The sequence below is a fragment of the Myxine glutinosa genome, chromosome 2 (assembly GCF_964187855.1).
Source record: "Myxine glutinosa chromosome 2, kmMyxGlut1.1, whole genome shotgun sequence".
NCBI lineage: Eukaryota > Metazoa > Chordata > Myxini > Myxiniformes > Myxinidae > Myxine > Myxine glutinosa.
Genome location: NC_136262.1, coordinates 33,266,559 through 33,281,463, shown reverse-complemented (window position 1 = coordinate 33,281,463; position 14,905 = coordinate 33,266,559). Strand labels below are relative to the sequence as shown.

Below are 14,905 nucleotides of genomic sequence, written 5' to 3'. Positions count from 1 at the left end.
GTGACATCATTCCGCGCACCAAGAGGGTGTCGGCCACGCCCGAGGGGTAGGCGTGGCCTCGGGATATACACGGGGCTCGCAGCCCCGAGCAAGTCAGTGCTACAGTTTGAGCTTTACAATAAAGACTCTTTTGACCCTACGCGTTGTGGCTTACCTTCTTTGGCAAACAAGTTGCGTGCGTAGCACCACGCTTCAATGTAATATTGTTTGATAGACATTAATTATGAATTTATCCAACAATTATATCCAACCCCTCCATCCATTTGGCCAATGGGCGATCTCCATATTACAGAATGGATAAACTCATTTGTTTGAAGATGCACATAACAATTGGATAAGAAAAGAGATCCACACATCCGGTAACCTCATAACTACCAACACGGATTTATTTACTGTGCGGAGGTGATTTGTCATCACAAAACATGTTAAACCGGATGGATAGAGTTTGTAAACATCGACATGGCACCGATATGTAGCAAAGAGTTCAAATGTAAAACGTGGTTCTGAAAGTTATGGCTCGTACTCTCACGAGTTTGTTGTACTGTAAATTGTAGACAACGAAATTAGACATGAAAACGGCATTTGGCGCTTCATCCATGTTCGTGGCTTCGTGCTCGGGGCGGCAGACCCACCTCCCCCCCTCCTACCAGGCCCCCACCCTCACCCCCTCCCCTACCCTCACCTCCCCCCGCCCCCCGCCATCATCAATGCGCATAAGTGTTGCGGATGCGCATCGGGATGTTTGTCTTGAGAGTGCGTTGGTTTAGTAGTTCAGAAGGTGATGGAAGGGAGTGATCAATAGGTGTGGAGCGCAGGATCAGAAGAGCCATGAATGGATCCACACCAGCAAGTTTTGCTTTGACGAGAATGTTCTTGACTATCTGAACTTAAAGTTCGAGGATGGGAAGTGAGGACTGGAGGTAACATTGTCAAATCCCCATTTCTCAGCGATGTTGGCAAACGTTTTGGATGCAGAGTGTGGCCCATTGTCTGTTACAACACGATCAGGTATGCTGTGCTCCGAGAAGACGGACCTAAACACCTGGCAGACTGCATCGCTGCTCGGACTACTGCTGATCCTCTTGACTATAGTGAATTTTGAGCAGTAGTTTTTTAACATTTCTCTTGAGTTCAGTCAATCAAACTCCTGGGTCTCACTCTTTGTTACAGTATTAGGATGTTGTACAGTCCATGAGGCGGGTGCGCATGCGCACATCCGCACTGGCGGGAATGGCGATGATTGTGAAAGGTTCTGGCAGGACCTGTAGCATTAAAGCCTGAAAGATACACCGATCTCTGTTCTTGACCTCTGCTTGCGAGAAGTGAGAGAATCGTACGTCACAACTCAGTGGTGTCAGGGTGATCACTGCCGATCGTGATTACGACTGTGCCATCAGTTAACAGAAGATGTTTGAGGGGCCAGACACGACAGCTCGGCCTATGCTATGGAGGTAACACAAAGGATGGGATCAGCGACAAGTGCACGAGCAGCAATGTCAATGACTATGAATATACAATCGCCATCAAACTTGATTTGCATGTTGCACACTTGCTGCAGACGTGGGGGGTTGGAATTATACTTGGACCTTGCAATGATGCATGATCAGTCAGAAGAGAGGAAGTTGAAGTTGATTCTCCACCTGATTGGCACAGAAGGTAGGAAGATCTATCGCACCATGCCATTGGACACAACTGAAGTTGAACGCACCGCAGCTGAACTCATGCAAGCTTTTGATACCCATTGCACCCACGTACCAATGACATGGTACCGGTAGAGTGTTATCGTTTCTTCACCAAATAACAAGAGAGTGGTGGGAACATTAACAAATATGTATGTTGTAAAAATCAAGGATACAACAATGTCTCAAATCATAAGTTTAATCAGATTCAATCCCTAGCAATACCTGTGGAAGGAATCAGCAAATATAATATCAGTACTCAGCATTCATCTGGATCAATAATGGGTATAATATTGTTACGGATCCGGGGGACGGCATCCCCGTTAGCAAGGGGGGGTTAATCCCCTTGTCCTGTTAAGCTGGCCATCCGACCGGTCCTGGGGGTCTCTCGCCACTCCCAGTCAGCGCTGAATAGGGTAGTAGGCCAATTCTTCCGATGACCTAAGTACCAGCGCCCTCCAGTAAGCGAGGAAATACTCCCGCCCGGGCCGCAGCGTAATGGATGGATTGCGCCGAGCGAAGCGAGCTGCGGCGCGGGCCGTTAACGATGAGACTAACCCCGATTAAAAGCGGTTCGGCCAAAATCGCGCCTCAGGTACTCAAATGGGGAAAAGACAAAGACGATCGGACGAGAATGAAACCAAAAGAATAGGGATGAACAGGTATTTATTAATTATTTACAACAAACCAAAGGAAGAGTAGGACGAAATTAATTTACAGAGGAAGAAGAAGAAGAAGAAGACACAGCGCAACCCTTAAAACAGTCTTACTTAAACCCAGGACAATACAGACAGAACAAACTCACGTACACGAATGGGAATTGCAGGCAGGAATGGCTGGAAGGATGAGAGGGGCAGACGGTCCACCGAGCTGGCGGGCAGGGAGGTCCGGGGATCGCGGCACGCCGTCGAGGTCCCGCTTGAACGTCCACGCTCCGGTTCAGTGGCGAAAAAACCCGGCAGGCAGCACGGTTGGTATCGCTGACGAGCGCGCCGACTCTCACACGCCGAAGGATGTTCGCGCCAAAAATGAATGTATAATGTTCGCTCCTCTCTCCCTCCTCTCTCATGGACCTCCTCACGCGTCTCTCCAGTGCTCCTCTCTCATGGGCCTCCTCATGCGTCTCTCCAGTGCTCCTCTCTCATGGGCCTCCTCACGCGTCTCTCCAGTGCTCCTCTCTCATGGGCCTCCTCACGCATCTCTCCTCACTCATCTCCGTAAGCAGTCCCTCGCAGTTCCTTTTATTGGCCTTGGCCGTATCAAGCCGCCAACTCCGCTGACACGCCTACCGGCTGGCTCACCTCGGCGATGGTTGGTTGGTAAGGGCTCTGTGACTCCACCTTTGATGACGAGGTGGTGCCACGCCCGTGATCCGGCGGCTCCTCCCCCCTTCTTCTCCGAGACGGAGCACATGGGCAATGGCGTCTTGCGGGATAGAAAACCACTCGCACCGCCAGGATAGAAAACCACTCGCACCGCTGGGATAGAAAACGAAAGGGGACCTATCTTATTTGATTGATGCAACGTAGAGTCAACCTATTGGAAACACAGCCTTACCTGAAACACATAAAAATGAAATAACTATGAAAAGGGCCTATGGTTCGCTACGTGTTGCGATGTGGACTAACTAGGGGACGACCTCTGAAATGGAGGTATTTACAAAGAATTATTTACAAAGGGGTAGATTTACAACAATTTACACCATGCAGGGTTCTCAAATCCCCAACACAGCACCCTCATTCCTCCAGGCACGGCTCGGGCCGAAAAAACTTTAACTTAATGTGACACTCAGATGTAGTTCCCCTCTATGATTAACCTTACCCTGAGTGCGACAGTTTTAAAACACAATTAAGCATGTCCACCTGCTACGCTGCATCCTTCCTAATAGATTCACACCCACAGAATAACCGAATTACGGAATTATTTCGCAAACTACACATTTACGGTGGGGAGCATTATTTACAAGACACTATTTGTATTTACATTGCAAACCCAGGACCTGTCATTTTTGGGAAACAAAAAGAACCCTGCGGAGGGAGGAAAAGCATGCACTGCACCGATACACCACCCTCACATGCCCGGGGATGCAGAATTGATATTGCAATGCATCCCCGAGCATGCAAGCACCAAAGCACCAATAAGCAAGCACCATCCAGTGCTACAGTCATTTCAACACACAATAAAAACAAACTGATGGTCTTGTTTTCTTCTTCCCTCTGCTGGGCCGTCGTTCTTCATGTGTCTTCATGTTCTTGGCTTGCGGCCTATTTGGTGGTATAAAAAAACACAAGCACAAGCGCGTCCGTTTTTTACTTATGGCCAGCAGGGGCCAACTATGGGTGGTCCACCTGTTTGGCTTAGTGCCACCTCACCGAGGTCCGCAAGCAAAGAGCTTTCTCTGGCCATCCGGGCCGGTCCCAGCAGAGGGGTCAGGCCCCGAAACGTGGGGTCCATATGGGTGTGGTGCTTAGCCACAAACGTGGTCCATAAGGTGGTGCTAGGCCGCAAGTCGTGCGGTCCATAAAGTGGTGCATCGGTCCAGGCAGCTGGCAGCGGCGGCTTGGGCACACAGATGCGGCTCCCGCACGCCTTCCCTCAGTGCCCAGAGAGCACGGTCCATGGGTGGGGAGGAAGACAAAGCAGAGTCAGCGATGGGTAAGGGCGCAAGGGTACACATCAACACAAGGCAATGCAGAGGTGAGGTGCGCCTGGAGAGCGAGCGGAGAAAGCTCGTCCTTATCGTACGTCACCCCACCTGTCACCTACTCTACCCTCGCCCCTTACCCCGTATTTACAAAACTCTACACATTTACAAATTCGTCACTACGTCTCATCCTCCCCATATCTCCCCTAATTCCAAATTCATCAACAATCCCAATTTCTCAAATTTGCCATCAACCAATCTCTCATCAATTCCTCATAAGGAGGAAGAGATGGAACAACCAGCACAATGTCACACCCACGTCATGATGCGACTTACATCCCAAAACATTTGCAACAAAAATAAACAAAGCATGGTATGGTGTGGAGCACTGTCATCACCCCAGGTGAGTGGATGTAGATGGTACGAGGAGATTTCCATCCTAACTATCCTCTAAATGACTTTAACATTCTTACTCTACCCGGCGTCTTTCTCTGCAAAACCATTGGCCACTTTACTCTATGCGGTTCTAAAAACCAATTCCCACTGACCATCTGTGGCGCTCACCAATTTGGGGTCTCACTCCCCCGATTCAACTCCCTGTGCCTTTGCACAATTTCAGGACTGGGTCATGTGGCGCTCCCAGCAGGTCTACTCACCTGCACACCTCCGCCACTGTAGTTGCCTCCGAGCTTACCTGCTCCTTACCCTAACCTATCTACTTGGGGAAGGCCCTCTGGCGCTCTCCCCACTCGGTGCCCTCTCTGGCACTGGGCTACCCGGGTCCGTCCTCCGGATCCTCGGGCCCCATTCACAACTCTACCACCTCCCAGAGCCCAACTGCGGCCTCACCTGGCCGACGTCCTCACAGTGGTGGAGTGCCCATTTAACCATACACACTAACAGGCCACACGCCCAGCCATTTCCACGTCACTAATGCACCCATCCAAACACCATTCTACCACACGCACCACAGATGCCAATATCCAACCACAATTTACCTATACCCTCTACCTAACTCTTAAACTACCCTCCCAGGGTATTCGTGAAAAGGGTCCATCCTCCCCATCCACTCCTTCCGCACCAACCACTCCACTCCACATTTTCCACCATACTCACTCCACACCATCCATTCCATACTCCATGTATCCCAGACCATTCATTTCATTCAACCATTCTCCATACACCTGTTCACTTGCACACCTGTTCACTTGCACACCTGTTCCATCACACCTGGTGCTCCCTGCACCCTCCTTCCTCCGGGACCATTCGCTCAATACAACTCACTCACCTCACACTTTTCACAATACGCTGCTCCATCACCTCCTTCACACACACGGCGCCATTCACGAGCATTGCCTGATTTGCTCGACACAAAGATCCTCACACACACGGCATCATCTAACAAGCTGGTGCCCTTCTAACTTAGTGCATCCCCAGTCATCCCTTACACTATTGCACATACCACGTCTTTATAATCCAACTAAGCTATTCTACGTCCCCACTACTTGTACAATGTCACTACTTAAATCTCAGTCACCTATGGTCATCTCTAGGTCCCTATACATTTATCCTAACCCGCCCTCGGCGAGCTTACACTGCCAAACCCCATAATCTATAGCTCATGTGCCCGGATGATGTGAGGGATGGTGGATTTACCATCCCTCTACATCGGACATCCCTCATTATCAATTTTGCCCATCCAATTTTTGCCAATCCAAACTTGCCAATCAAATTGCCCATCAAATTTGCTATCCCTACCATCGTCCATTAAACTTCGAGCCTCGGTGCGTCATTGCATGTTCACAGCTCGGTTTCGCAAAACCGAGCAATGCATTCGGGTGGTTTGGTCTACTCTAGGTTGGGTCCGTCCGGCATTTACGATTCTGGGGAGGCGGCATGCTCGGGCCGAGATTCCACGGCCCATCACGGCGCAGAGCCTTGCGGTCTCCGGCCCGACGACCGAAGCTCGCCTGGTCGGAACCCCGTCCCCGCTAGGGGGCGAAGGTCCGACCCGGCCCCTCTGCCCCGGAATCGCGCCGATCGCCGCTCTGACACGGCACCGACCATTCAGTGCGGGGCCCGGCCCGAATCGTGCACGACGCCCCGCACAGGAGCGACGCGCTTACGGTCCCGGCCGGTCCTCGCAGCAAACAAAGAGCACCGCGCATCGAGTGCTCGCGTCGGCTAAACGTCAGCCTAAGCGCTGCCCCGGTCCACGTCGGTGCTTTCTCTGCATGCTCACATTCATACGCTACCCCTTTCACACTCACAAAACCCGGTGTCTCAGCGCCTCTCATACATTCCACACACTCCGTCCATTCCGCCACCGCACTCTCGCTTACACACCACTCACTGTCCGCACACTCCCTGCACTCTATCACTGCACTCCCTCTCCATGCACACTCTTCCGTTCCACTCTCCGGTACACTCACACACTCCGTTACACACCACTCTTCCACGCACTCCTCGCGTGCACTCACACCCATTACGTACTCCGTAACCACCACGGGTGTGCACTCTTCTGCACACCCAACCACGCGCTCCGGTGCGCCCTCCCGCACACGCGCCACCACTAACTCAGGTGTACACTCTCGCACACGTTCCACCACCACCTCACTCGCCACAACCAACTCGCTCTCTTGGTCACACTCCGTACACTCGGTTTCACACATACCCTCCGATGTACCGCATTCACTCCCTGTGTCGCATTCATTCTCACTCTTACACTCTGTATCACACTCATTCCTACTTCCACCCTCTGTAACACACTCACTCTTTGTGTCGCATTTATTCGCACTTGTACCTCTCGCTACGGAGCTTTCACGAGCGCCCAGGTGCCATCGCGACCCCAAGCTCGCGAAAATTCTTTTTTCGCCAAACATCCTTCTACAAAATCTCCCCGCACAATATACAGGCTGACTCACCTGGGCATTTCTTCTTCTTCGCTCCAACACCACCTGCAAATCTTTATTGGGGTTATTAAGCACAGCATCGTGATGTGAGCACGGACTTTGCACATTTTCCATCTTTTCCTCCCGCTGTTGCTCCACCAAATCCGTCTCTCCCATCCCAATTTCCACTATTGTTGGTTCGATTGATTCGATTTGAATTTCTTTTTTCTTTCCCCCGACGACCGCTGGTCCGAATAAAATTTCCTTTTCTACCTCGGCGGTCGCCGGCTTTCCCATACCCCGAGTCGCGATTTCTACCCCGGTCCACTTACTTGCGCTTTGCTCCACCTCGCTCAACCCGCGCTTCTCAACCCGCGTTACCGCGTCGCGTACAAATGCGCCCCTCCCGCCTGCCATGCGGTCTATGTTCTCCCCACATTTTTGTATGCGGTCACCCATTCTATTACAACACCCTTCAATTAGATTTCCCAATTCTTTCCTTTCCCGGGTGGCTCTATCCCCCTTTTCTTTCAGGAATGCTTGGAATTGTGCGAGGAGTAATTGCATGAACTCTGGCATCGCGGGCTCGGCTGCCGTGACCACGTGCAAGGCGCCATCTTGTGTGCCTCCAACCTTGTTTGACCTTTTAACCTCAAAAATAGTTTGTTTCTCAATTTGGTGACTCGATATGCAAATGCTGTTCAACTTTCAAGTGAATCTGATGAAAAATGACAATTTTTGAAATTTGACTTCAAGTGGACCTTTGCCCTCAAAATCAATAGGCTTCTTCTTTATGACCAGCCCTACCATCTGGTGAAGTTTCGTGAAGATCGGTTTCGAATGGTGACCTATAGGCAATTGACATACAAACAGACAGACAGATGAAAAATCACTCAAAGAGTGACAGTTGGCACTCAGAAGAGCATCCTTTTGACCTCAAAAATAATTAGTGGTTGAATTCAGTGACCTGATATGCAAATCGTCTTCAAAGTTTAAGTTAATCGGATGAAAATTGTCAATTATATAAATTTGGCCTATGTTGAACTTTTGGCCTATGTTGACCTCAAAAATAGTTGGTGGTTGGTTTCCGTTAGCTGATATGAAAATCCTTTTCAAATTTCAAGCCAATCGGATGAAAATTGAGGATTTTAGAAATTTGAAAAAGTGGTTGACCTTTGGCCGATGTTGACCTTTTGGCCTATGCTGATCTCAAAAATAGTTGGTGGTTGAATTCAGTTAGCCGGAATGAAAAGCCGATTCAAATTTCAAGTCAATTGGATGAAAATTGAGGATTTTAGAAATTTGAAAAAAAGTAGATGACCTTTGGCCTATGTTGACCTTTTGGCCTATTGTGATCTCAAAAATAGTTGGTGGTTGAATTCAGTTAGCTGATATGTAAATCCCATTCAAATTTTAAGTGAATCAGGTGAAAATTGAGTTTTAGAAATTTGAAATTGTTGTTGACCTTTGGCCTGTGTTGACTTTTGGCCTATGCTGATCCAAAAAATAGTTGGTGGTTGAATTCAGTTATCCGGAATGAAAATCCTATTCAAATTTCAAGTTAATCAGATTAAAATGGATTTTAGAAATTTGAAAAAATGTGGTTGACCTTTGGCCTAGGTTGACCTTTTGACCTTTTGACCTCAAAAATATATACGATTTTGTCGGACCACGGACTCTACCATTTGGTGAAGTTTCGTGAAGATCGGTTTAAAATTGTGACCAGTAGGCAAGGATAAGTGAGTGGACAGACAGACAAACAAACACACACACACACACACACACACACACACACAAATATACACGCACAAACACAAAACACACGCACGCACACACACAAATATACACGCACAAACACAACACACACACACACACACACACACACACACACACACACACACACACACACACACACACACACATACACACACACACACACACACACACACACACACACACACACACACAGTGACGTCATGCAGCGCCTGGAAATGTAAAAGGATTCCAATAAATCCGTGAGAGAGTAGGAAACAGCGAGTCGAACAAAACAGGTCTCAGCGATGCGGAGCAAACAAAATGGCTTGTTTTTGGAAACTCCTCTTAGAACGGATAGACGTGGAGGGACGCACTTGATTTGAGTGAAGTATTATCTATCTATAATTCCAGTAATCTCTGTCTGTCTGTCTGTACGTTTGTCTGTGACCGCTGTTTCTCGACAACCACGGGTCCGATATACTTTTAACTTGCCAGGTATATTGCTGGGGACCCGAGGATGTGCCTTTTCAAGGTTTCATATTAATCGGACAAGTACTTACCGAGCTATGGCGATTTAGCCGTTCGCCGTTCGCTTTGGCGTTGCGAATGGACCAAACCATTCATGTAAATAGAGGGGGGGGGGGGGGGTTCTGTGGTCGTTCGCTTTGGCTTTGCGAATGGACCAAACCATTCATGTAAATAGAGGGGGGGGGGGGGGGGTTCTGTGGTCGTTCGCTTTGGCTTTGCGAATGGACCAAACCATTCATGTAAATAGAGGGGGGGGGGGGGGTTCTGTGGTCGTTGCGAATGGACCAAACCATTGTTTTTTTTTTGCAGTTTTTTTTTTTTTTGCAGTTTTTTTTTTTTTGCAAGGAACGGGCACCCACGTACGGGCACGTCCTAGCTTATATATAGTACGGGCATGCCCTAGTCTATCTATAATTCCAGTAATCTCTGTCTGTCTGTCTGTACGTTTGTCTGTGACCGCTGTTTCTCGACAACCACGGGTCCGATATACTTTTAACTTGCCAGGTATATTGCTGGGGACCCGAGGATGTGCCTTTTCAAGGTTTCATATTAATCGGACAATTACTTACCGAGCTATGTCCAAAAAACGATTCAACCAATCAGAGAGCAGCGAACGATCGCGTGTGCCGAACGTGGCGGGCACACTCTGCCTCGGATGGCACATTTGAGAGCGTATTCATTTATTTCACGTTTGCAAACTATGTTGGCGTTAAACTATGTTTTACAACTAATAAAAACGAATTTGCGTTTCATTCGCTTTCCTGCGCGTTTGTGCACGCGATGGCGATTTCTTTACCAAACTCCGGAAGCCGTTCGCTTTGGACCAAACCATTGCATGTAAATAGAGGGGGGGGATTGTCACCACTCGCAAGCCGTTCGCTTTGGACCAAACCATTTCATGTAAATAGAGGGGGCGGGGGGGGATATAATTTTAGATATAGATATAGTACGGGCATGCCCTAGTCTATCTATAATTCCAGTAATCTCTGTCTGTACGTTTGTACGTTTGTCTGTGACCGCTGTTTCTCGACAACCACGGGTCCGATATACTTTTAACTTGCCAGGTATATTGCTGGGGACCCGAGGATGTGCCTTTTCAAGGTTTCATATTAATCGGACAATTACTTACCGAGCTATGTCCAAAAAACGATTCAACCAATCAGAGAGCAGCGAACTATCGCGTGTGCCGAACGTGGCGGGCACACTCTGCCTCGGATGGCACATTTGAGAGCGTATTCATTTATTTCACGTTTGCAAACTATGTTGGCGTTAAACTATGTTTTACAACTAATAAAAACGAATTTGCGATTCATTCGCTTTCCTGCGCGTTTGTGCACGCGATGGCGATTTCTTTACCAAACTCCGGAAGCCGTTCGCTTTGGACCAAACCATTGCATGTAAATAGAGGGGGGGGATTGTCACCACTCGCAAGCCGTTCGCTTTGGACCAAACCATTTCATGTAAATAGAGGGGGGGGATATAATTTTAGATATAGATATAGTACGGGCATGCCCTAGTAATTATAACTGTGGATAGTGAATAATGTGTACATATTATTTTATAACTCATAACATGAGTTGGTAGATACTGTTACAGGTAAACTTTGTTGAGACCAAACTCTTCACTCTTTTTTTGAAAATCAAATATGCTAACCGGAGAATATATAGAGAGACAGAGACAGAGACAGAGCCTTGCGGCTTTGAACAAAGTTGTGTGTCTTTCAAACCCTAAGAAGAAGAAGAAGACGGGAAACAGACGTGCCGCGGAATGGGGATTACGTGGCCAGGTCTGCCGGAAGCCTTTTGCTGGCTGGATCTGAAACATCCTGGGTTCCGTAGATCAGTTTTAAAGTTCATTAAAGATACGGGGTTAGCAGTGTGAGTCTCTAGTTCTTCCAGTGCAATCCTCCTGGTTTTGTTTTGTTTGGATGTTAGGGTGCGTGGCGTATATAGAGCCTCGCGGCTCTGAAAGCGCCATTAAACCTCAAAAAAGAAAAAGAAAAAGTAGACCACAAGAGGCGCTCACTGAAATTGTTGGGGCCTGTTGGTGTCGCAAAAGTGGCGCGCAACGTGATTGGTCGCTGGAAGAGTTGGGTGGGGTTTGTGCCTTTATTTAATTACACAACTCGAAGAACTCGATTCTGAAAATCAGAAAATTGTTTAAATTGTTTAAATTGTCTCAGTTGTCCCCATTGTAGCAATAGTCCAAATATTCGAAGTTGTCGTCAATGGCTGTCGAAAAGCCCTAAACTCATGTCGTCAGAAACTGGGGCGTGGTGTCATCAATGCAACTACTTTTGCGGTTAAAGGTTTTGATTCCCATTTGCTTCCGCGCATTTCAATCTGTTGGTTATTCGGAATAATCAACAATTCACGGAGCTTTTTGTTGGGGCCTCGTTGGATCAAAATCTTCAGAAGGTAATTGTCATGTATGCAGTGCAAATGTTCACCATTGTATCCCTACACCGGGACCGGGTTGTATCCCTACGCCAGAGCTCGGATGGCGCTGCTGTGAATCGGGCCTTGATCGGCAGAGTGAATAAACGCGTACGACAATTTATCATAGTTTGTCGAGATACCTTACATGGCGACGAGGATAAACATCTAGATTCTAGACCATGACATCTTTCGGCCATATCGATGAATTCGACCCTCATGAGGGGGATTTTCACACGTATTCTGAGCGGTTGTCTTTCTACTTCGAGGCGAACGGCATTGCGACCGAAGGCCGGATGAAGGCCGTCTTCCTGTCCGTTTGCGGAGGTGAGACGTTCACACTCGTTAAAAACCTGATTCGGCCTCGGACAATCCAGGAGCTCACGTATGCAGAGCTCAAGGCCGCTTTGAAGGAACATTGCAACCCATCTCCTTCAGTCATCCTGTGTCGGTTTAATTTTTACATGTGCAGACAGCAGCAAGGTCAGTCGATCGCAGACTTCATTGCACACCTCAAAAAACTGTCACATCTGTGTGAGTTTGGGGACACGATCGATGACATGCTTCGTGATTTGCTGGTGGTTGGCATGTCCGATGACCGCACTCGTAGACGCCTGCTTGCTGAGAGAAGACTGACGTTCCAAAATGCCAGAGACACCGCCATTTCCATGGAAAGTGCTGAACGCAACGCTACAAGCATCGGTGCCACTCGCTCATCTGGTACCAGCCCTGCTGTGAATCGGTTGGATCATGTTCAGCCACAACGTTGGAACAAGGCTCCTCGTCAGAAGCCAGTGCAGTCTCAAACCCACAACAACTGTTTTCGGTGCAACGGAAAGCACCCTCCGGAGACGTGTCGGTTCAAAGATGCCACCTGCCATTTCTGTTCGAAAACTGGCCATATTGCTCCAGCTTGCATCACTCGCAAATCGGGAAAAGGAAAAGCTGCTGACAAGATTCATCAGTTTATCGGTTCGGAGGAACCCGAGCTTGACCAGGTGAGCTCTGTTTCCGACAACTCAGAATCGTATGACCTGCTTCATATTGATTCTCACCATAGGCGGGACCCTCTTCTTGCCAATGTTGTCGTCAACAATCGACCATTGCAAATGGAGGTCGACACTGGTGCGGCCGTCTCGCTCATCAGCCATGCTGTTTTCACAAACCTGTGGAGTGATGCTGACCGACCCCATCTGAAACCTACTACCTATGGACTCTCCACCTATACAGGTGAGAAGATTGTTCCCTGCGGTACATGTGATGTCACGGTGGGCTACGATAACCGTGAGTTTCACCTACCCCTGATCGTCATTCCTGGAAAGGGCCCTTCCTTACTCGGCAGGAACTGGTTGAGCATAATTCGACTGAAGTGGGAAAGCATTCATCAACTCCGGGCAGCCAACGTTTCTCCTACCGCAGCATACACACTCAAAAATGTGCTGGATACGTACCCGGATGTCTTCAAGGATGAGCTTGGAACCTTGAAAGGACATACGGCTAAACTCAGGGTTGACCGGGATGCCAATCCTATATTTTGCAGGGCTCGCCCAGTCCCTTTCGCCCTGCGTGAGCGGATTGACAAGGAACTGGATCATCTTGAAAATCTGGGGATCATCGAGCAAATCCAGTATGCCGAATGGGCGGCGCCCATCGTTCCGGTCATAAAATCGGACCAGTCCATCCGCATATGTGGAGATTATAAAATGACCGTGAACAGGTGTTCTTCATTGGATAAATATCCAATCCCGAGGATCGAAGACCTCTATGCTCGTCTCATGGGAGGCAAGACTTTTACGAAACTCGATCTCAAATCCGCCTATCTACAGCTCTGCTTGGACGAGAATTCGAAACAGTATCTTACCATCAACACGCATCGTGGGTTGTATAGGTACCACCGACTTAGTTTTGGAGTGAAATCAGCACCTGGAATTTATCAGCGTGTCATGGACAGTTTGTTTGCCGCCGAACGCAACGTCGTTTGTTACCAGGATGATATTCTGGTTACTGGTCGTACGGACGCGGAACATCTACAGAACCTGGAGAGAGTTCTGAAGAAGATTTCGGACTCCGGCCTACGTTTGCGTCGAGACAAGTGCAAGTTTATGGTGCCATCAGTCACGTACCTGGGTCATACGATTGATGCCGAGGGTCTACACCCGACAGATGAGAAAGTCCGAGCTATCAAGGATGCTCCTTCTCCACGAGATGTGACCGAATTGAAGTCATACCTCGGTTTGCTTCAGTTCTATGGTCGTTACATCCCGAATGTGACCGACGTTTTGAGCCCCCTTTATCGGCTTTTGAGGAAAGGAGTCTCCTGGAGCTGGGGGTCTACTGAACAATCAGCATTCCAGACCTCTAAGGATCTGCTCAAATCGTCCAATGTTCTCGTTCATTTTGATCCAGAGAAGGATCTTGTGCTGACATGCGATGCCTGTCGGTATGGAGTGGGGAGTGTATTATCGCACGTGATGCCTGATGGTACGGAAAGACCGGTTGCATTTGCATCCAGAACGTTGTCCCCGGCAGAGAAAAACTATTCCCAACTTGACAAGGAAGGATTGGGAATCGTGTTCGGCGTCGGCAAATTTCGCCAGTACCTTCTTGGACATCATTTCACGATTCGCACTGATCACAAGCCGCTGATCAGTCTGTTTGGTCCAACTAAGGCGACATCTGACACACTACCGCCCAGGATCATCCGCTGGTCCCTGTTTCTCGCTGCTTATGACTACACCATATGTTATAAGCCCGGTTCGTCTATCACAAATGCAGATGCCATGAGTCGGTTACCCCTTCCAGAATCCGTTGATGATTCGCCTACACCAGGATCCATTATCGCACTGATGGATCATCTGGAAGATTGTGCTGTCGATTCCGGCCAGATCCGCACTCATACTCGACGAGACCCCGTTCTGTCCAGAACTGTCCAGGCTGTACAGCTTGGATGGCATTTGCTACCTAAGGGTGACC

The 14,905-nt window shown here is 48.6% G+C and overlaps 1 protein-coding gene and 2 long non-coding RNA genes across 4 annotated transcripts in view; 1 reads left to right on the top strand and 2 right to left on the bottom strand.

The window, feature by feature from the left end:
* Nucleotides 1–11,759, bottom strand: part of LOC137421920 (uncharacterized) — a 107,561-nt gene extending 95,802 nt beyond the window's left edge. The window contains exon 1 of the long non-coding RNA XR_013622653.1: nucleotides 11,523–11,759. This is a non-coding gene — a long non-coding RNA (uncharacterized LOC137421920). The remainder of the gene's footprint in view (nucleotides 1–11,522) is intronic.
* The window catches only part of LOC137422652 (uncharacterized), a 1,758,619-nt gene that overhangs the window by 1,383,215 nt on the left and 360,499 nt on the right, over nucleotides 1–14,905 (bottom strand). The window lies entirely within an intron of this gene.
* The window catches only part of LOC137417905 (tumor necrosis factor receptor superfamily member 6-like), a 191,073-nt gene continuing 187,940 nt past the window's right edge, over nucleotides 11,773–14,905 (top strand). The window contains exon 1 of one of the 2 annotated variants that reach the window (XM_078773152.1): nucleotides 11,773–11,914. The gene's annotated coding sequence lies outside the window, so the exon portion shown is untranslated. The remainder of the gene's footprint in view (nucleotides 11,915–14,905) is intronic. The other variant, XM_078773151.1, reaches the window with a different exon arrangement.